Source organism: Pseudophryne corroboree, chromosome 1 (assembly GCF_028390025.1).
Source record: "Pseudophryne corroboree isolate aPseCor3 chromosome 1, aPseCor3.hap2, whole genome shotgun sequence".
NCBI classification, from domain to species: domain Eukaryota; kingdom Metazoa; phylum Chordata; class Amphibia; order Anura; family Myobatrachidae; genus Pseudophryne; species Pseudophryne corroboree.
Window position 1 is genome coordinate 916,102,622 of NC_086444.1, and position 22,815 is coordinate 916,125,436.

Here is a 22,815-nt window from a genome sequence, read left to right on the forward strand (position 1 = left end):
CAAAAAATGTGTGATTTTGAATTTTGGATAAGGGATACTCAACCTGTACTAGTTTTTTGTGACCCATATTACAAATTTTAATATACCTAATCAAGTTCAAATTTTAATTATTACTATCAGTATACAGAACATAACCCTTTTTTCAGTTAATGATTGTGCCAAAAAAAAGAGTATTTTTTTCTCTGTTTTTGACTGTTCTGACTCTGCAGCACTACCAACTTGCCTTAAACCAATGGCCCTCATTCCGAGTTGTTCGCTCGCAAGGTGATTTTAGCAGAGTTACACACGCTAAGCCGCCGCCTACTGGGAGTGAATCTTAGCTTCTTAAAATTGCGAACGATGTATTCGCAATATTGCGATTACAAACTACTTAGCAGTTTCAGAGTAGCTTCAGACTTACTCGGCATCTGCGATCAGTTCACTGCTTGTCGTTCCTGGTTTGACGTCATAAACACACCCAGCGTTCGCCCAGACACTCCTCCGTTTCTCCAGCCGCTCCCGCGTTTTTTCCGGAAACGGTAGCGTTTTTATCCACACGCCCATAAAACGCCGTGTTTCCGCCCAGTAACACCCATTTCCTGTCAATCACACTACGATCGCCGGAGCGAAGAAAAAGCCGTGAGTAAAAAAACTATCTTCATAGCAAAATTACTTGGCGCAGTCGCAGTGCGAACATTGCGCATGCGTACTAAGCAGAAAAACGCTGCGATGCGAAGAAAATTACCGAGCGAACGACTCGGAATGAGGGCCAATGTACAGGAGTTACCATTTGTAATGATTCTGTTCTAATAAATGTAGGATGTTGGGCATTTACATATAACCCTTCTCCTTAATAAAACCCTTTGCACAGTATTATATGTTGCATTGATTTAAGAAGTAGTGTGGAGGTTCACAGTTTGCTTTAGCTCTACATCAGCCCAAACGTGTAGATTTGTTTTGTTGATTACAGAAGCTGGATGTCAGAACAGTTATTCTAAAGGGGGGTAGTCACGGAGCGATCGCTGCTTAAAATCTAAGTAATCTGATTAGATTGCTTAGATTTTAAGCAGTGATCTCTCCGTGTGTATCCCTCACAGCGATAGCGATGCGCAGCCCCGTGCATCGCTATTGCTGGTGCTAGATTGGCCTGCATGCAGGCCAATCTAGCGGGTCGCTCACTTCACCCGCTGGGTGAAATGAGTGGGCCCCCCGCTCCTCCCGCACGCTCAGCACACATCGCGCTGTGCTGAGCGGGGGGAGTGATGTGTGCTGAGCGGTTCGCTCAGCACACATCTCTCCCCACATCTGCCAGTGAGTACTGGGCTTTAGCCTATCTGTCATACAGCAGCAACAGAGTGTTTCTCAGCTTTTATCTTGCAGTTGTAAACAGAAATCCTATTACAAGTGTTTGGGTAAGTTGTAGTACTCGGCTAGTGTCAGATGACTCCCGTGCTGGTGCTACTACTCATCTAGTGTCAGGTGACTCCTGTGCTGGTGCTACTACTCAGCTAGTGTCAGATGACTCCGGTGCTACTACTCAGCTAGTGTCAGGTGACTCCTGTGCTGGTGCTACTACTAAGCTAGTGTCAGATGACTCCCGTGCTGGTGCTACTACTCAGCTAGTGTCAGATGACTCCTGTGCTGGTGCTACTACTCAGCTAGTGTCAGGTGACTCCTGTGCTGGTGCTACTACTCACCTAGTGTCAGGTGACTCCCGTGCTGGTGCTACTACTCAGCTAGTGTCACTACTCAGCTAGTGTCAAATGACTCCCATGCTGGTGCTACTATTGCTTGTAGGGAAATGGCATTAACACCTTTGTGTTGATTACACTCAACCCATCTGTAAATAAGCATAAATAATGATGTTGTGGAGCCGGATGCCAAAGAGGTGGGGATCAGAGAGTAGATGGCTGGGAGCTGGGGAGCAGAGTAGGTGGCCAGGAGATAGAGAGCAGGGTTACATCCCTGGCTGCTGAATTACTATGTCACATTGGGGGTCATTCCGACGCAATCGCTCGCTGCAGTTTGCGCCGGCGCCACAATTAGAAAAAAAGATGAATATAAGAGGTATGTTGAGTATAATCTGAAACTGTTTTTGACTCAAGCAATATAAATACAGTATATATGTACGTAGACTATATAACACAGCTGAATCAGTCTGAATAAAGAAGCTTTCTTGCATAGGAGAAAGGTAACTGACTTTGGGCCTAATTCAGACCTGATCGCTGTTGTGCGAAATGGCACAGCGGACAATTACTGAACGACTGCGCATGCAAACGGATCGTACCATGGCAAAACTGCAAAAAAATACTGCGTCTTTTTTGATCGATAGGCGAACGCAGGCTGATTGACAGGAATTGGAACGTTTTTTGGGTGGTAACTGGCCGTTTTCTGGGAGTGTCAGGAAAAACGCAGGTGTTCCCAAGCGTTTTCAGGGCAGGTGGGTGACGTCTGCTCCGGCCCGATCAGCCTGTTTCTTTTGCACAATAGGAGTTAAGTCCTGGGCTACGCACAGACTGCAAAGACTGGAAAAAAACATTTGATGGTGAGTGAGTTGCGAACGAATTTGCAGCTGCCCGGCATTTACAAAACTTGTTATACTCTGTCTGGGCGGCAACTATCCGATTGCAAACCTCTGCATATTCACAGAGGTGCAATCAGGTCTGAATTAGGCCCTTTGTGAGAGCATCACACACCAGTTGTACAACTCCAAAAAAAGGAATATCTTTGCATTGGAAATGGAAATGTGTATTTTGGCTACGACGTAGCAACATTGGAAAAACTCAAAAGATGCTGTTTCTCTGATAAAAACCAAATACATTTATTTTGTTTGATAACCATTGTGTTCTTCTTTCAGTTGTCTTTTTAAACAACAGAGGAATGACAGGTCACTTCCCCTTAACAGATATGTTTGGTCTCCCGTTACTTTAACATGCTTATGTCAGTGAAGTAAAGGGTTCCAATATGAATTAATTATGATATCTGACTTTTCCACTAAAACCCTTTAGCTGCCGTAGGGGTCAGAAAACCTGCAGATGATCATATTTGCGGCTTAACCTCTCCAAAATGCCTTCCAGCCTGTTCTGCAAAACTTTCAAACACATTTCCTTGCTGGTTCTGAGCACACTTTGTTAGGCCAATTTATTCAAATAATACTTTTCCCTTGAAATGAAAATAGCCCAGGGCAGGATAAACTTTCAGTTTAACCTAATAAATGTTTTTGGGGGAAAAAATCTAAAAGGAATAGTGGAGCTACAGTGACCTCTGGTGGTGGTATTAAATGCAATTATTTCTTATATGTAATAGTAATGTAAAATACCAATATTTCAAAGGATAGTAACTAATTAAAAACTATTATGATCAGTGTGTAACTACCATGTCAGCAAATATCCCACATAATATTTTTTTTAAAGCTCATCTGTCAGCTTCATGCAATATGGGCGCAATTTTGTGGGATGAACTAATAATGCTATCCCCCATATATATAAATGCTATCCCCCACACATTTGGAACCTCATTTTTTTCAAACCTTTTTCAAATCTTTGTCACAGGTGCAGTACGAACAGTCTGACCTGATATTTTTTCATATTTTTGCCTGTATCCCAATATTGTTTTTGTATTTTCATTTTTATTTTTTATTTTTCTATTTCTTCATTTTTCAATTTTTCCATTCTTCTTTTTCCATTTTTTATCAATATTTCTTTATTTTTTCTTCCCCCCCCCCCCCCTTTTTTTCATTCCCCACCTCAAACGTATTATTAAATCTATACATTTGTAAAGAGGCAAATTTGTCCAAACACCATTTATAAGAATAAATGTCAGTTTTATTTTCAACAAATATCATCCTGTGATCTTTTTTCACTCAAACCACCTATTTCTGACATCCTATATGCACGCAGGCGCAGTTGTGTAAATTCTTGCTATACGTTATTCATTGGAGGTATTTGGGTTTAGCCTCACACACGTACTGCCGCCACCCCCGTATTATTCATATAAGTGGAGCGTTGGTCACACTCGCAAGATCCCCCATATATATATGATGTCAAAATGCTGATGTTGTTCTTTGCACTTACATAATTAGTCTCATGAACAGCATAATGTGGATTATGGAGAATGAATAATGTGAATGTGTGTGCATAGGTGTGGTGTACGCTTATACAAAGATGATAGATGATAAAAAAAAAAATGTGTATATCCATATTTTTATTTTTTCGAATTAATTTGTACATCACATATTATCGATTCTGGGTCGGGTGCAGTCATGTCCATGCTAGCATCTCTTGCCACTGTAGCTTCTGTGATTTCATGCTAATGCTACTACAAAGCCCTTCCCTGGTGTACAGCTGAGTGTCCGAATCTGCAAGATGCCCATTTTTTAGCATCTGCAGGTACTCCCATAACATGCAGCATCTCCATAATTCTGAATAGCCTTACCCTCCATCACTGCCCAGAAAAGCCCAATACATTATAGATACAGTGCTTCTGAATCAGTACTGTGACTCTGTGTGCTAACTTAGACGCATCTATAAAAACATCGCCCTACTGCGTCCGACATCAGCAGTGTGTGCGACTCAGGCCCACAGTATTATTGCCCTTTGCCAGTAACATTGTGTGAAAGTAAAAATTAGATATATTCATCAGGCATTCTAGTCATTTAAACTGACTTTTTGTTTTTAACTTATTAACAGTGGTCAATGCGCACAAATATCCTGTTACCCAAAGAAACCAATCAGATTTTAGTTATTTAGAGTTGATTGATTGATTGATTGATTGATTGATTGATTGATTGATTGATAAGTATTACAGAACATTTGTGCATAGTACACCATGTTATTAAATAAGCCCTTGTATTAACAATAAAGTTCTTTTTTTTTAACACTCCATCAAGCAAATTCTTATTTGTGACACTATATTAGGGTGACAGGTCCACTTAAAATTCATTATTCCTTTTCAACTGTGGGTCTCATTATGTAAATGACTTTTATCACCACAAAGACCAAAGTGGAGAAACAAGAACAGCTGGATAAAAGGTAATTGCTAACAGTGAGGCACAATGCAGTGCATAAAAATGTCACAGACTTCTGGTCAGGTCCCCTCTTTAAATGATGCTGTTATTCTAACCCCTCTTAAACCGCATAGCAGAGAGGTTAGCCTTGTAATTTTGGGTGATCAGATTGCTGAAAGCCCAGTGATGATTGCATTTCACATTTCACAGATGGTATTGGTTTACTGTCACTCTTAGGTGAGTGTTGTAGCATGCAAATTGACTTTCTAACAGTCTATTTTTTTACAGTCCCAAACACTGAGGGGGCAGTCAGGAATGTGCCAACTTTGTAAGAGTGATATTTGACCTGAATACTCCAGGAACTGAACTACATGGCCCATTAGCAATTCATACCTTAGGACTTGAAGAGTTGCATGGAACTGAATGTTCAGCCGATGTGTTGCAGTCTATAAGATTGTGCCAAAGACCTATGTGTTCTTAGTCTTTAATCAAGCTTGTCAACAAGGCAAATTGTTATACCATACAAATCTTGATATAAAGAACTACACTCTGTGATTTCATTAGAAAATGGGAACAAATTCACAATATCCCATTACTGCTATTTGTTTGTTAGGCATGTCTCATGCATTCCAATGAGATCTAATTATCACTGCACTTTCATAACTAGACAAAATACATCTGTAATATTTTATGATTTTTAATGGAATTTAGAGTATGACATGTCAAATTACTGTATACAGCATAGAACACGATATACTGTACGTATACTATATTCCAGTGTCCTGGAACATGGCCTCAGGACTATAATGGCGTTAGTAAATATTTTGGAATTGGTTTGCCATGGGAATGCTGTATCCTCATGTTACCTGTTAATCACTCGTTATCATTTTCCAGACACATTTCCCATTACAGCCACAGATGTCAGAATATCTCTATATGAGATGCTTCTGTATTGCCAACTATAGCAGCCCAGAACCCCAGGTGATATCCTAACAGAGCCTTTGCTAAAGAAGATTGGCCCTGCATACTACTGGGCATGCTTTGCCCCTGTGCATTGTAGCCTTTCCAAATTGGAATTGGACTGGTGCTTTCATCTGTACAGTTGACTTATATATGTTCTATTCATTTCAATCTTTAAACAGCTAATAATAATTTCTATAAATTACAATTACTTTGATGGCCATGGAAAATATATACTGTATTGCACTTTATATATTAAGAGACTTATAATCTTTAGCTGTTTTTTGTTGCTACAGTAGGTCAGATATTGAACATGTATGCTACTCTGCTTAGCCACAGTGTATTATTATCTCTAGTTTCCTTTTCAACATGTTTTATTGATTATTTAGAAGCTGCACCTCCAGCTTCTCCTGACCAATCAAGAGGATGGACAGTATGTATAAATCCCTCAGTCTGATTCAGACATTTGGCGAGATTCAAATGATTTGTACGCTGGAAGCCACTAGATGGTGTCGAACTGGTGTCGATTGGCAGCGAGTGTCTACATTTCAGCTCGCACCCGCCGGGGGTGGCAAGCTGAAATGTGTGTAAAGTGATCCATTTGGGCACTCAAACTGCACTTTTCCCGATCGCGCCCATCACTTTAGTCGGGTTTAGCTTTTTTACGCAGCTAAACCTGACACTAATGGCTGCGATCAGCGAGATAGAGGACATCAATTATATATCGCCCCTTGCAATCTCCCGTCACTTTAGACGGGAGATCGGAGGCGATAACATTTGAATTCCGCCTCAAGTGTCCACCTTGTGCAAATGGGTAATAAGCAGTTTGTGTTTTTTCTTCATTTAAAGTGACCAGGGAGAAAATTTTCTATTGTTCAATTTTGATTTAAAAGGGATTTTGGCATTCTATTTCCATTCGATTTCCATTCAGTTTCGATTGAACAGATTTACTAAAGCCAAAATCGAATGACAAAACGATTCTATCAAAATAATTAAATTCAAATCCCACTCAAAATCGAATTTCTAAATAACATTGATGTTTTCCCATAGTCCAGTATAGAATCCCCTCATTTACTAAAGTTGAAATCGAACTTGAAATACCCAAATGAATAGAATGAAGTTAGACATTCAATTTGAGCTTCTAAACACCATTGTATTGCTAGGAATTTGATTGTGATGACTTTTTAAGTTCCCAAATGCATGTGAAGCAGTGTGAATATAGGAATAATAGCTGTCCGAAGTTATGGTATGTTGTACACTACCTGCAGTATGCAAAGTACCACCTGATTGATGGGCCCCAGGAGCAATAAGCAGAGCAATATCAGCAGTTTCATGAGTTAAATACTGCACATTTTTATACCAATGGGCATCATACATAGTCCATGAATGTGCAATAGATAGCAGCGTAGCACAATATCTGTCACTTTTGTTGGATGATATAATTAAACTTATAATTATGAGTGTTGTAACTGGCTATCCTGGTTCGTGCCATGATGTCTACATCCTCAGCAAATCATCCCTGTCTGCAAAATTTAAGCTGATTCAAATGCCAGAGGGATGGCTGTTGGGTAAATTACCTATAAATATAGCCACCCAATCCATGACAGAATGCACCTTTGTTCTATTAAAAATAGATAATTTACAAGGCATATTATTATATCATTTGGTAAAAGTGTCCAATATTGTGGTCTGCTGCCGTCTATTACATAATCATGCAATAAATAAACTACTCCCCCCAGATTATGCAATACACAGGGAGCAGGCAGAGGTATTGTCACCAACAACTGAATATGTGAGCACAGAAACGGAAGGCAGGCAGGAAGGCAGATTAGAGCTAAGCGTATTGCCAACTATTTCAGCTGTACATATTAAAAAAAATAAAAAACATTTAATCATCAGTTAAGGTTTCATATATAAAACAGTGTAAAGAGAGAGCTTCCCCTTAGTGTGCATGTGATACATTTGGACCAATAGGAAGCAATAAGGACGTTCTGTTTGATTTTGCATTCAGTTTTGCTGGGGATTTTAATGGGGATTTGAGGTTTGATTTTGGAAGGGATTTCAAAATCTCAACCCAAAATCCCTTCTAAACATGAATCAAAATCAAATTTGATTTGAAAATCAAATGCAAAATCGATTTTTAGTTAATGAGGGTTTTTTCAGGAGTTTAAAAAATCAAATAGACGCAATTTCAGAGTTGATTTTGTAAATTCATAAAAGTGATCTCAAAATCAAGTTTTAGTAAATATACCCCCAGGGTTCTTATGTAATAGCCTGCAAGCTACAGGCTGTGTGGGAATTCTGGTGAGTCTGCCCATTATTTTTAAAGTGGAAATTATTTTAAACGCAACACCAATATGATTTTGCCTTTTAAATGATTGCTGCTTTAAAATATGGACAGGCTCATTGGAGTTCCCGCATGCAGGCTGTTACTGTACATAAGCCCCCAAATCTCATTAGGGAAACTTCAGTTAAGACCATGGAACACATTGGAGTCTATGGGGCAAATAGAATAGCAATTTGCAGGAGCCAGCGCTGTTCCAGCGAAATAGTTACTAGATTTAAAGCAGCAATTAGTTTAAAGGCAAAACTAAAATGTTTTTTGTGTGAACACTTTAGATTCCACTGAGTAACACTTGGGCACAGTTTTTAACACTGTAACTATTTTTCTCAAAGTTAAAGGGTACATGTACTGTATGTACTGTACAACATAATTTATTGTGCTGACTATATACTGCATACTTTTATACTGTATACACTTACCTTTTGTTCTTTATACTTGTGCATGGCATTGCAAGCACATGAAATGACTAGCAAGCATATGAAAGGTCAATCTGTGGCCTCTCTTACAGCAGTATAAAAGTTTGCATGAGTAATGATTTCTATATACAATTAAATTGGTTGCAGATGTTATCCAAAGTTTAAGTTGAATTGGAAAACTCATAAACAATCAAACCTGAGTAGCAAAGCTTGCAAGCCTCTGAGCGCAGTAAGTTTAACCTTTAGGTCACCCACACAAATGCAGCCTGGTTAGCTAATGTCTAAAGATTATTGCCATGTGAAATTAATTAACAAATGCTGGTGGTCAGACCTCAGTTCTGTAGTAGACGGGTTTAGGTGTTAAAAATTATAGCATTAATAAGACAACAGCAAATAAACATGAAAAGACGTCAAAATACACAAGTGTATTTCCCAACTAACGTCTGTCAACTTGATGCTCAGAATACATTGTAAATAACTCCCTTTCCTCATAGCGGGTACAGGTTGAGTATCCCATATCCAAATATCCGAAATACGGAATATTCCGAAATACGGACTTTTTTGAGTGGGAGTGAGATAGTGAAACTTTTGTTTTCTGATGGCTCAATGTACACAAACTTTGTTTAATACACAAAGTTATTAAATATATTGTATCAAATGACCTTCAGGCTGTGTGTATAAGGTGTATATGAAACATAAATGAAATGCGTGAATGTAGATATACTTTGTTTAATGCACAAAGTTATAAAAAATACTGGCTAAAATGACCTTCAGGCTGTGTGTATAAGGTGTATATGATACATAAATGTATTCTGTGCTTAGATTTAGGTCCCATCGCCATGATATCTCATTATGGTATGCATTTATTCCAAAATACGGAAAAATCCGATATCCAAAATACCTCTGGTCCCAAGCATTTTGGATAAGGGATACTCAACCTGTACTCAGTTATAGATAATAGAGGCTGTCCAAACAGAACACTGCCTATCACACAGGCAAGCACCTTAGTCAGCGGACTATGGGCCTGATTCAAATGTGGTCGCTAATGCAATCACTACTGCAATGTTTTATACAGCAAAAATATGCAAATGCTACATTTTTGCCTGGAAATATATTGAGACGCCCACCGGTGGTCACAGGTCCAAGCAAATGTGTACACATAAGCAGCGGTGGTCGCAGATCCTTCAATAAACGGCCATATGAGAGACCCTATGGTGATGTAGAATGGCTGCGGGGAACTGAGATGCTGAAGCCATGTTTTCTGCATATAAGATGGCAGCTGTAGTTAGATACACGCCCAAACTGTCACGACATGCCTACGTTTTTGCCGCTACTGCCCGGTACCTCCCACAAAATGGCCCAAGTCTGCCAATCACTTGTGAATAAAACCTCACTGCAAGCATAGTTGCATTTGATCACAACTAAATTGCCACGCGTGCGTATTGCGGCTAAGATGCATGCACTGATAATCGCTCAACTGCACAAATATCAAAATAATGACCACATCTAAATCAGGCCCAATAATATTACAAATAATTTCTTTAAACTTTCCTTGCTTTAAGTACATGGATGATATAAGTATAGACAGCTGTAGCAAACTCTGGGCCCAACAGTGGCGGACTAACATTTTTGGGGTCCTGAAGCTTTAACTGTTATGTAGGCCCCTTTGCAACCAGCAACAATAGTGCAACATCCAGCAAGGACCACAGAGCCTTGCAATGACCTCAAGGCCCAAATGGCGAAGAATGGGGTGGTGGGGTGTTGTTTTTGAAAATGGGCCATACACTGAGCCCCTCCCCACTAGCCAGCATCTGGTCAGATATTTGGCATGGTGAGAGAGAGAGAGTGCGGGGGCAGATAAAGTGGGTGATGGGGTGAGAGAGTCTGTGTGGCAGATGTGGTGGGTGACAGGCATGAGTCTGTGGGGCAAGCCTGGTTACAGCTGCTTTAATTTTTTCCTCTCACAGACACCCCCCCTTCAATAATCACCTCTCAGATCCCACACTTAATTAATCACCTCACAGCACCCCACCCCCACCCTCTCTTCAATAAACACCTGACAACACACACCGCTCAGTGCCAGCAAACCTACTTTATTATACGTCTCCTTGTCCCGGGCTCCTTCTCACCTTTCATTGCTCCCAGCCTCCTTCCTAGGACAGGCCCTCTCAGGCTCTGCCATTCCTAGAAATGTCACAAAGTTCTGCAGGATGTCGGGAATTGTACTATTGTACTGTAGTATAAAACTGATACACGTTTCATGCTATTTACAGAGCGCAAATCACAGAGCTAGTGTTATGCACACCAGTGCCTGCAGGAAAGTACTGGTGTCAGGACTGTTATGCACTCCAGTGCCTGCAGGAATGTACTGGTGTTTGAACTGTTATGCAAAACAAATGGACTCACAGACAGACTAGGGAATATGACATAACGTACACAGAAGGTGGTAGGGTAACAAAATACACAAAACGTGAACAGAGAAGCCCAGAGGCTAAGGAACTGGGTATCTCCCTTGTATTAGAACTGCTCAGATGTGAAAAGCAAGATGTTGTGTTTTAATACATAGAAAACCCGAAATGCTGTTGCTAAGGGCAACAGCAAAACCCTAAAGGGTTACCAACGGGTGTGGCAGTAAACTCCTTGGTCAGAGATGGAATGATAGACACAAGGAGATTCTCCACAATCCTAATTCTCACTTGCAGTGCACAGGTTCGGTTTACTGCCACTAAACTGACCCCTGACACCTAGCACAGTGAGACAGGATTAGACAGGCAAGTCTTAGAATACAGCCGCAAACTTGCTAAGTTCACAGAGTAGTAACAGAACCCCAGCAAGCTAAACGACTGACTCCAGTCTTACTGCTAGGTCTGGATTGGCAGAGTGTAATACCAAATCCCCAGGCCTATTTGCAGTAAGCAACAAACAAATACAAAGCTACACAGTACTGGCTAACTTTCAGAAACTGACTAACCAACAAAGATTCAGCAGCATCTGCTTACCCTGAAAAGAGGCCTTATAAAGCAGGTGCTGTCCACGCCCCACTCAGACCTCACAGACTGTGAGCACAAAAACCAGCACCGGATCCCCTGCCATGCACAGAGCCTATAACTACTGCACAGCAAAAGACCCGAACCGGAGTATCAGCTGCGCTCAGGTTACTCCGCTAGCACTTGTCTCCCGGTTGCCATGACGACGTGGCAGCACAGGGCAGGAGACCCTAACAGTACCCCCCCTCTGACGAGGGGTCAAAGAACCCCTACCACCGGGTTTATCGGGGAACTGCGAGAAGAAAGAGCGTATCAGTCTGGGGGCATGAAGATCACAACTGCGCACCCACGACCGCTCCTCCGGGCCATACCCCTTCCAGTGCACCAAAAATGACAGCCGACCCCGAACCACCTTGGAGTCAAGAATCCTTTCAACAACAAACTCCCTCTGGCCACGTATCAGAAGAGGGGAAGGTCTTCCACTGGAAGAAGGATTACTAATCGCCCGTTTTAAAAGGGAACAATGAAATGTTTTATTGATACCCAAAGAACGGGGCAGATCTAACTGAAATGCCACCGGATTGATAACCCTGGTGATCTTATAAGGGCCGATGAACCGGGGGCCTAACTTATGAGATGGCTGTCTCAACTTCAAATTCTTGGTAGACAACCAGACGAAGTCTCCTAATTTGAAGCTGCAGGGTCTTTTCCGCTTATCAAAAACCCTTTTGGTCACTAATGACACAGACACAAGGGCTTTCTTCACTTTCCGCCAAATACCTCTAAGGACCGAAACCACAGAGGAACCACCAGGCGTGGAGTCCAGGGGGTCAAAAGAATTGGCCTTAGGATGATGCCCATACACACAAAGGAAGGGAGAGATCCCTGTAGCAGAGTGAGCCGCGTTGTTATAGGCAAACTCCGCCATGGACAGATGAGCAACCCAGTCAGTCTGACACTTGGAGACATAACACCTGAGGAACTGCTCCAAGGACTGGTTCACCCTTTCAGTCTGCCCATTAGACTGCGGATGGTAGCCCGACGACAAGCTGACAGAAATCTGGAGATCGGAACAAAATGCCCTCCAGAATTTGGCCACAAACTGGGATCCGCGGTCAGAGACCACATCAAGTGGCAACCCGTGGAGACGCACAACATGCAGCATAAATAATTCAGACAGGCGTCTGGCCGATGGCAGCCCAACCAGTGGAACGAAGTGCGCCATCTTCGAAAACCTGTCAACGACAACCCAGATGGCTGTCATCCCCGAGGATTTGGGCAAGTCCACCACAAAATCCATTGAAATGTGGGTCCATGGCTTAGATGGGATAGAGAGTGGATGTAGTGGGCCAACAGGAACCCCTCTAGGAGTCTTATTTCGGGCACAGATGTCACATGCCCGAACCCACTGATCCACATCCTTAGCCACCGAGGGCCACCACACCGCCCTAGATAGCAACTCCCGAGTTCTGGCAATACCCGGGTGACCTGCAGACTTCTTGGCATGGAATTCCAGGAACACTCGCTGTCTTAACCTAGGAGGCACAAACAAAAGACCTACCGGAAGGTCTGGAGGAGCCTGCTCCTGTGCTCTAAGGACTAATGATAAGAGGTCCTGGGTAATGCCCACTTTAATACATGATGGGGAAACAATGGGCAACGGCTCCTCGGTGGTCTCCTGGATTGGAGCAAAACTCCGCGAGAGCGCATCAGCCTTGATGTTTTTTGACCCAGGGCGATATGTTATCAAAAAATTAAAGCGAGCAAAAAACAAAGCCCATCGTGCCTGCCTGGCATTGAGACGCTTCGCTGACTCTAAATATGCCAGATTCTTATGGTCAGTGAGAATTGAGACCACAAACTTAGCCCCCTCAAGCCAGTGTCTCCACTCCTCGAGTGCATCCTTAATAGCCAACAATTCCCGGTTACCCACGTCATAATTCATCTCGGCAGGCGAAAATTTACGGGAAAAGTAAGCACAGGGATGAAGGCGATTATCTGACACTCCCATCTGAGAAAGCACTGCCCCAATACCCATCTCAGAGGCATCCACCTCCACCACAAAAGGACGCTCTGGATCTGGGTGTCGCAGCACCTTGGCCGAAACAAATGCCCTTTTGAGACGGGCAAAAGCCGCTTTAGCCTCACAAGACCAGTGAGCAACATCCGCCCCTTTCTTAGTGAGTGCCACCAAGGGCGCCACTATAGACGAAAATCCAGCGATAAATCGTCTATAAAAATTCGCAAAGCCCAGGAAACGCTGAAGCGCCTTCAAACTAGTGGGCTGCACCCAATCCAGGACTGCCTGTACCTTGGAACCCTCCATTTGGAAACCTTCTGGGGAGATAATATATCCTAGAAATGCGATTTGCTGAACTTCAAATTCGCACTTCTCCAGCTTCGCCCCAAGCCGGTGGTCTCTGAGTTTCTGGAGGACTAAGCGTACATGCTTCCGATGTTCCTCCAGGGAATGGGAGAAGATTAGGATGTCATCTAAGTATACAACTAAGAATCTATCCAAATATTCCCTGAGCACATCATTCATGAAATCCTGGAAGACTGCCGGGGCATTACAGAGCCCAAAAGGCATCACCAAATATTCATAATGCCCCGAGTGGGTATTAAAGGCAGTCTTCCATTCATCCCCCTCTCTTATTCGGATTAGATTGTACGCACCGCGTAGGTCAATCTTAGAAAAAATGGTGGCAGTACGAAGCTGGTCAAACAAGACCGAAATGAGAGGCAGTGGGTATGAGTTTTTAATCGTGATACGGTTCAATTCCCTGAAGTCGATGCAGGGTCGCAACGAACCGTCCTTTTTACCCACGAAGAAGAACCCCGACCCAACTGGAGACTGTGAAGGTCTGATAAATCCCTTAGCCAAGTTCTCCTGAATGTACTCTGCCATAGCCTGAGTCTCAGGACGTGACAGGGAGTACAACCTGCTCTTGGGAAGCTTAGCATTTGGCAACAAATCAATGGCACAGTCATAGGAGCGATGGGGAGGTAGTACCTCTGCAATTTTTTTGGAGAACACGTCCGCAAAATCTGCATAACACCCTGGCAATCCTGGCAAACTTAGCTGCGAGAACCTGACTGGAAGGCTCAAGCAACTCCTGAAACAATCAGTACTCCAACTAAGAATCTCCCCAGAGACCCAGTCAAATTGAGGATTGTGGGCCCTTAACCAGGGTAACCCCAACACCAATGGGGCAAAAGTACAGACAGTCACATAAAAGGACAATTTTTCAGAGTGTGTGGCTCCAATAAACAAAGAAATCTGGCTAGTGCAAGAGGTAATTTTACCTTGGGATAATGGTTCCCCGTTTAACCCACAAATCTCAATTTCCGATGCCAAGGGTACTAAGGGAACAGAGTGTTTCAGGGCGAATTGGCGGTCCATAAAAACCCCGTCGGCCCCACTGTCCACAAAGGCCTCAGTCTTGACAGTTTGACCGAGGATCTTCAAGGTCACCGGAATGATAAAAGTCTTCTTGGGAAATTCTGACTTCTGGCCTGACAGGATATTTCCCATCACCCTCAGGCCCTGAAGTTTTCCGGCTTTTCTGGGCATGATACTACCACATGACCTTTATTCCCACAGTACAAACACAACCCCTGCTGTCTCCTCCGCATCTTCTCACGCGAGGAGAGGCGGGTAGCCCCAATCTGCATAGGCTCCTCGGAAAATTCCTCAGAGTCTGAGGTTCCCTTGGGAAGGAAGGAAATCTCAGTCTCCCTTTCAAGCCTACGCTCTCTCAGCCGTCTATCCACCCGGATGGATAACTGCATGAGCTGATCCAAGCTATCAGGCAAGGGATGTTGTACCAGTTGGTCCTTTATCTGGTTAGAAAGACCTCTTCGGTACTGGTGTCTCAGGGCTGGGTCATTCCACTGGGTATCATGGGCCAACCTCCGAAACTCCGTACAGTAAACCTCAACTGGCCTTCGCCCTTGCTTAAGGATCGAAATCTGAGCCTCGGCTGAGGCCGTCTTGTCAGGGTCATCATACAACATGCCCAGTGCCGTAAAAAAAGCATCAACACTTTTAAGCGACGGACAGTCAGGCTGCAACCCATATGCCCAGACCTGTGGGTCTCCTTGTAGCAAGGAAATCACTATGCCCACCCGCTGAATCTCCGACCCAGAAGACTGAGGCCTAAGCCGGAAGTATAGCTTGCAGCTCTCCTTGAAACAAAAGAACTGCGAGCGATCTCCAGAAAAACGATCCGGGAGATTTACTTTCGGCTCCTTAACCCCTGCAGGTGCTGCTGCTGCGGGAGCTCCGCCAGCAGCCTGGGAGGTGTGCATTTTAATGGACAAATCATTACATTTTTGAGTCAGGACCTGCACCTGATCAACCACCTGTTGCAACGTATTTTGAGGGGTATGCTCCATATTCCCACAAAATTTCAACAGGAGTATTGGGCTGCTGAATATGTTATGCACACCAGTGCCTGCAGGAAAGTACTGGTGTCAGGACTGTTATGCACTCCAGTGCCTGCAGGAATGTACTGGTGTTTGAACTGTTATGCAAAACAAATGGACTCACAGACAGACTAGGGAATATGACATAACGTACACAGAAGGTGGTAGGGTAACAAAATACACACAACGTGAACAGAGAAGCCCAGAGGCTAAGGAACTGGGTATCTCCCTTGTATTAGAACTGCTCAGATGTGAAAAGCAAGATGTTGTGTTTTAATACATAGAAAACCCGAAATGCTGTTGCTAAGGGCAACAGCAAAACCCTAAAGGGTTACCAACGGGTGTGGCAGTAAACTCCTTGGTCAGAGATGGAATGATAGACACAAGGAGATTCTCCACAATCCTAATTCTCACTTGCAGTGCACAGGTTCGGTTTACTGCCACTAAACTGACCCCTGACACCTAGCACAGTGAGACAGGATTAGACAGGCAAGTCTTAGAATACAGCCGCAAACTTGCTAAGTTCACAGAGTAGTAACAGAACCCCAGCAAGCTAAACAACTGACTCCAGTCTTACTGCTAGGTCTGGATTGGCAGAGTGTAATACCAAATCCCCAGGCCTATTTGCAGTAAGCAACAAACAAATACAAAGCTACACAGTACTGGCTAACTTTCAGAAACTGACTAACCAACAAAGATTCAGCAGCATCTGCTTACCCTGAAAAGAGGCCTTATAAAGCAGGTGCTGTCCACGCCCCACTCAGACCTCACAGACTGTGAGCACAAAAACCAGCACCGGATCCCCTGCCATGCACAGAGCCTATAACCACTGCACAGCAAAAGACCCGAACCGGAGTATCAGCTGCGCTCAGGTTACTCCGCTAGCACTTGTCTCCCGGTTGCCATGACGACGTGGCAGCACAGGGCAGGAGACCCTAACAGCTAGACTACAACTCCCATGGTGCTAAGTAATGCGCATCCAAGCTGTAATAGCAGCGATGCTGTACTAGAAGCCTGGTTGTCATAGTGTTACTGGTAATGAGCTATATCCATACAGTACATAAAAACAAGAGGTGAAAATGAGCCCCTTCTGGATTAGGTGCCCTGAAGCTAAAGCTTCATTGGTTTCATAGTGGATCTGCCCTTGGGGCCTAATACCGGACCATCCTCCAGCATGCTCTCATTAGGGGGGGGGGGGGCAGGAATTGCTGTTTCTGCTTCACATCTAAGCCGCAGCTCCTACTGTTCAACAACAGCTTGCTACTCTCACACAGCTTTCCTCTACTTCTACTTATATTGGTATGATCCCATTTCTGATCTGCAGCTCAGAATTTAGATATGGAAGCAATAACCTGGAGTGGGGGAGGGGGGAGGGGGGTGGTAGGGAGAGACTAATTGAACAAGCTTTTCTCAGGGACTTTTCTATGGAGCCTGGTAGGAGCCTGGACCAGCTATGCAACATAACCCCTGCTTGGTGCGCATAGTAGGTTTTATTGATTTTTCTTCTGGAGTTCATGGTTATACAGATTAGGTGCACTGGTGATGGTGACATGCACAGTATGGCTCTACCGCATCCATCCTCAGTCTTCTGCCTTTTTACCCAGGTCTGAGTCATGCACAGTAGCTGGATGCTAGTGCCAGTATCCAGGGTTCTTGTGCATTGTACTTTTATCGCATTAGTGATGCGAATAAGATGCATGGTACAAAAGTGTGCGGCAGGCCCATGGTGAGAAAGTGGGGCTATCTGGTGAAATTTGAGGATGTGAAAGCCTGATTTACTAACTTATGCTAATGAGTTTCCATAGGGTCAAAGTGAGGATCCATTCGGCATCAAGCAGGAAACTGCTCCGCACTCTGGGGGTCATTCCGGCCCAATCGCTCGCTGCAGTTTATCGCAGCGCAGCGGTTGGGTCGGAACTGCGCATGCGCCGGCGCCGCAGTGGCCGGGAGTAACTCCTGAGATGCAAAAGCATCGCCGCAGTGCAATGCTTTTGCATTTCTGCGGGGGGGGGGGGGGGGCGGCACTGACATGCGGGGCGGACTAGCCCTGTGCGGGTGTCCCCCTGCATGTCTGAGTGCCTGATCGTAGCTGTGCTAAATTTAGCACAGCTACGATCAACTCAGAATGACCCCCTCTGTTTTTACATCCACAGATGCAACTGTTACCATTAGTATTGGCTATTACACCAGCCCCATGTGATGTGCAAGAGATCTGTTAGAGGGAGCTTTCCCTTCCCCGTACGCATGACTATAGAACAGAACTATCATGACACTCCCATGAAAATGTCTGTGTGATCGCATTGTCGCTGCCCAGTTCCCACCCTTTTCATGCAACAAGAGAACCAAACAAAATCCATTTGATTCAGAATCAGAGAGAGATATGCAAAAAGGTGTGACTGTACTTCTGGGTAAGTGCTATATGCTAACACTCGCTATTTGTGTCCATGCAAATATGTCTGACTCCACATGTAGATCTGCATGAACCTGCTATCCTTGCAGTCAAAGACATCATTGCTCTCTAGTGCAATTGGAGTCAAGAGAGCATGCAACTTGGCCTTTATATAATAAACTATAAGGGCAATCAATAAGCACATATCAGAGCATAGGAAAAGTGATATCATTTACAGTATCTGGGACGCTACTTGCTGGTTTATTAAACTTTGACCTGAGGTCCCAATACTAGTTTAATTCTTGTATATTTTCCATTGAGCTACTGAAATCCTGGCCATCTGACAGCTAATCAAGAACCGTCTCTCTTCTATTTCTTATGTTCATATCACATGGCATTCTTGATTGAGGAAACCATCTAAGTCTAGAAAAGAAAAAAACATGTTAATAACTGCAATCTAGTGATTTAAACAAACCTGTCATCCTTGAAAAAATAGCTGACGTATGATATATTAAAAAGTTTTTTTCTGTAAGTGGATTAAATATCACATATCCCATCAGTTACTTTTAAAGTAAAATGACCATTTAAAAGCTTCATTTCAATATTATGGAGTTTTTCCATGGTAAAACGTTTACTACATTCACTCCATTTGTAATAGTCCTTTTGTATTGTTTCTCCCATCATTAGCTCTGTTTAACAGGGCCTCAGTGGCAGTGCTCACATATAGCCAGAATAATTGCTGTTTAACTTTGATGCTTCAACGCTCTTTCCTGTTGACTGTTAAATGGTTAAATGCCACAAAAACATCACATATCTGTGTTATTGTGCATGGCTCGTCAGCCACAATGACATCACATGTCTGAGTTACCATGTCACCATGTCATGAAACCTGGTCAGGCTGCTTAAACTGCAGGTGCATGTTGTTTACTTGGCTTTATAAAAGGGTCTGCATATGTCCAAGCCTGTCACTATGACATCTGTCTTATTGACTGCTTCTTAACCTCTATCCTTTAATCTTCCTTAAAACCTACTCTGATTTGGAGTAAATTTGTGGACTAACCTACTTACTCCCATCCTCTACTCACCTACCAACTTGTTAGGCATCTGCCAATGGCCCTCATTCCGAGTTGATCGCTCGCTAGCTACTTTCAGTAGCCGTGCAAAAGCATAGTCGCCGCCCACGGGGGAGTGTATTTTCGCTTTGCAATTGGGGGAGCGCCTGTGCAGCCGAGCTGTGCAAAGACATTTTGTGCAGTTTCTGAGTAGGTCTGGACTTACTCTGCCCTTGCGATCACTTCTGTCTTTTTGGTCCCGGAATTGACTTCAGACACCCGCCCAGCAAACGCTTGGACATGCCTGCGTTTTTCCAAACACTCCCAGAAAATGGTCAGTTTCCACCCACAAACGCCCTCTTCATGTCAATCTCCTTGCGATCACCCCTGTGAATAGATTTTTCGTTAAATCCATAGCTCAGCAACGATCCGCTTTGTACCCGTATGATGCACCTGCGCATTGCAGTGCATACGCATGCGCAGTAGAAACCTGATCGCTGCGCTGCAAAAAACGGCAGCGAGTGATCAACTCGGAATGACCCTCAAAATTTCCGTAGCAGTGGAAATCTTACAAAGCCCTCAACATCTTTTAATTAGAGCTACTGTGTCAGATCTCACCTGCTACAGATATAGACTAAAAGTGTTAAAGGTGATCAACAATCGACTATTTTTTTTAATTATTTAAAAATATTGGGGCAGATGTATTAACCTGGAGAACGCATAAGGAAGTGATAAACCAGTGATAAATGCAAGGTGATAAACACACCAGCCAATCAGCTCCCATATGTAAATTAACAGTTAGGAGCTGATTGGCTGGTGCATTATCACCTTGCACTTAACACTGCTTTATCACTGGTTTATCACTTCCTTATGCCTACTCCAGGTTAATACATCTACCCCAATGTTTGTGGCCCAAACTGTAGAGATCCTGTTATCTTCATTTAAACAGATTGTGCTGCCAGCCACTTTGTATAGAACCGCATTAACAGTCAGCTTACAAAGGAGCTCCAGCATAAACAATGCCAAAGTAAACAATGTCTCAATTCCCTTGATATTACTAACCTGTTTTCGGAGTATTATGCCATATTGTATAATCTGCATGAGGATACCTCCACCCACCAACCCTCCGCTAATAATACTTCCTCATTTTTGGATAGCATTCCCCTCCCCTCCCTGGATGATAACTTGGCAGCTTTGAATGCCCCTTGGTCCTTAGAAGAAATACAGTTGGTGATACAACAGCTACCAAAAGGAAAAGATCCTGACCATGATGACTTTATTAATTCAATTAACTATACCTTTAGCACGGTCCTTTCCCTGCTTCTCTTTCAGCTTGATACAAAGGTCTCTGGTACTGGCTCTTTCCCAGCGGGAATGGTTGAAGCCCAAAATGTGACTTTTCCAAAGCCTGGTAAGGACCCCTCTGAATGTAAGAATTACCAGCCCATAGCACTCCTGAATACATACATGAAAATCTATGCTAAATTGACAGCTAATCGTTTCAACCCTTTACTTTCATGGCTGATATACCCAGACCAAGTGGGTTTTGTTCTCAGCCGCCAGACTCCGGATAAATCTTGAAGGGTTTTAGATTTAGTTGAGTGGGTGTTGGGTACTAAGTCTCCATTTCTTCTCCTCTGTTTTGATGTTGAAAAAGTGTTCAATCATCTTCATTTAGGGGTATATGTGCCAGGTGTTGTCCAAGTTCGGACTTCAGGGCGATATTCTTCATTCTATTTTTGCCCTTTACTCTGGCCCCTCAGCTAGAATCTTTAGAAATGGTTTTATTTCTTCCTCTTTCCCAATTTCTAATGGCACCAGGAAGGGGTGCCCCCTTTAGCCATTAATAATTGTGTTAGCCATTGAACCCCTTGCTCAGACAATCCGTTTATCCTGTTTTTAGCCTGTAATATATCTCAGGCTGACAACTGAGATACACTGACTTTTAAAAATAAAACGTAACAAATTCTAAAGGGGTCGATCCTATTACCCACGAATTGTGCTATTTTCCGTTGCCACTGCGTTTAAACACTGCAACGGTGCCCAATCTCACACCCTTCATGGGATGATTTTGGGCTGACTTCGCATTAAAGTGCTCGGAGTCTTATGGGGCAGCGAGGCACTTTTGTGCTAATTCAGGTGGCCGTAAGGTGCGGTCACTGCTGCAATGATTCGCACCCACGATATCGACCCCTTACACCAGTAGTTCACTATTTAAAAAAAAACTAACATTTATGCAAAATATGCAGAAGTAGGCAGAACCGGTCTACCTACTTCTGTGACATCACAAGTTGTAGAGAAGTTGACTGGCCTGATGAAAAAGTTGGCTGCTGTATCGTTCCTATTCGGCGGATCGGCAGCTATAACGTGCCGTGGGTGTGGGCCTTAAGTGTCGCGCCCAGACTCAACAGTCAAATTTCTTGTTCAGCTTAACTGGGAGATGGATCTTTAATGTACCCTCACCCCTAAACAATGGGAAGTTATTCACCTATCCTCTTTCTCCATATCTAAATGCCCCACCATACTGAATGAATGTCAAACTATTAAATAGATTATATCTAACCCCCTCTAAATTACATAGGAAAATGCACTTTTTGGCTAGAAGTGTTTGCCCTGGTTAATGATGTTTTGGCCTTACACTAACCCTAGATCCCTCTTTGGCCATTTTACATTGGTATCCTAGTAACATTCCCAAACCTGCTTGTTATGTTCTTGACCACATTTTAATATCTACAAGAAGTTTGTTAACTGCTCTTATCCAATTAGTAATGTCATCAAGGTGCATGAAAGGGAGTGGTTATTCTGAGCAAGAAGCACTAGTATCCCCAGCACACTGGATTACATCAGCAACAGGATTTGATAACTACATGGTGGTAGAAATTTCAGAGATCTCAGTTGCTTACATTTGCAAAGGTATGGGAAGCCCCCAAGGCATCTCTGAATACTGGAGGTACCTAACATTAAGTCTAAGTCTGGGGTCTGACACCCCTCAAACTGGCAAGGGCCAGACATCCCAGGGCAGCACACTAGTGTGAAGTTAAAGTGTAAGTGAACATTAGGAAGCAGAGGCTATACATAAATGAAGATACAGGGGCGTGGCTTGGCAGGCAACCAGGGTGGACGTGAGGCACGAGAGCTCCTGCTCACTCACCTTCTACCAACCTAAATTGGGACGCCAGCCAGCCCTATTCTGCAATCCCCAGCTGCAGTGTGTTCTAGTTGTGCGGTGAGGCGGGTCACGGAGCTGGGGGACTG

The 22,815-nt window shown here is 43.5% G+C and overlaps 1 long non-coding RNA gene across 1 annotated transcript in view; it reads right to left on the reverse strand.

Moving 5' to 3' along the window:
* Window positions 1-18,700: 18,700 nt before the first annotated feature.
* The window catches only part of LOC134917700 (uncharacterized), a 55,328-nt gene continuing 51,213 nt past the window's right edge, over window positions 18,701-22,815 (reverse strand). Inside the window, exon 3 of the long non-coding RNA XR_010177429.1 lies at window positions 18,701-18,931. This is a non-coding gene — a long non-coding RNA (uncharacterized LOC134917700). The remainder of the gene's footprint in view (window positions 18,932-22,815) is intronic.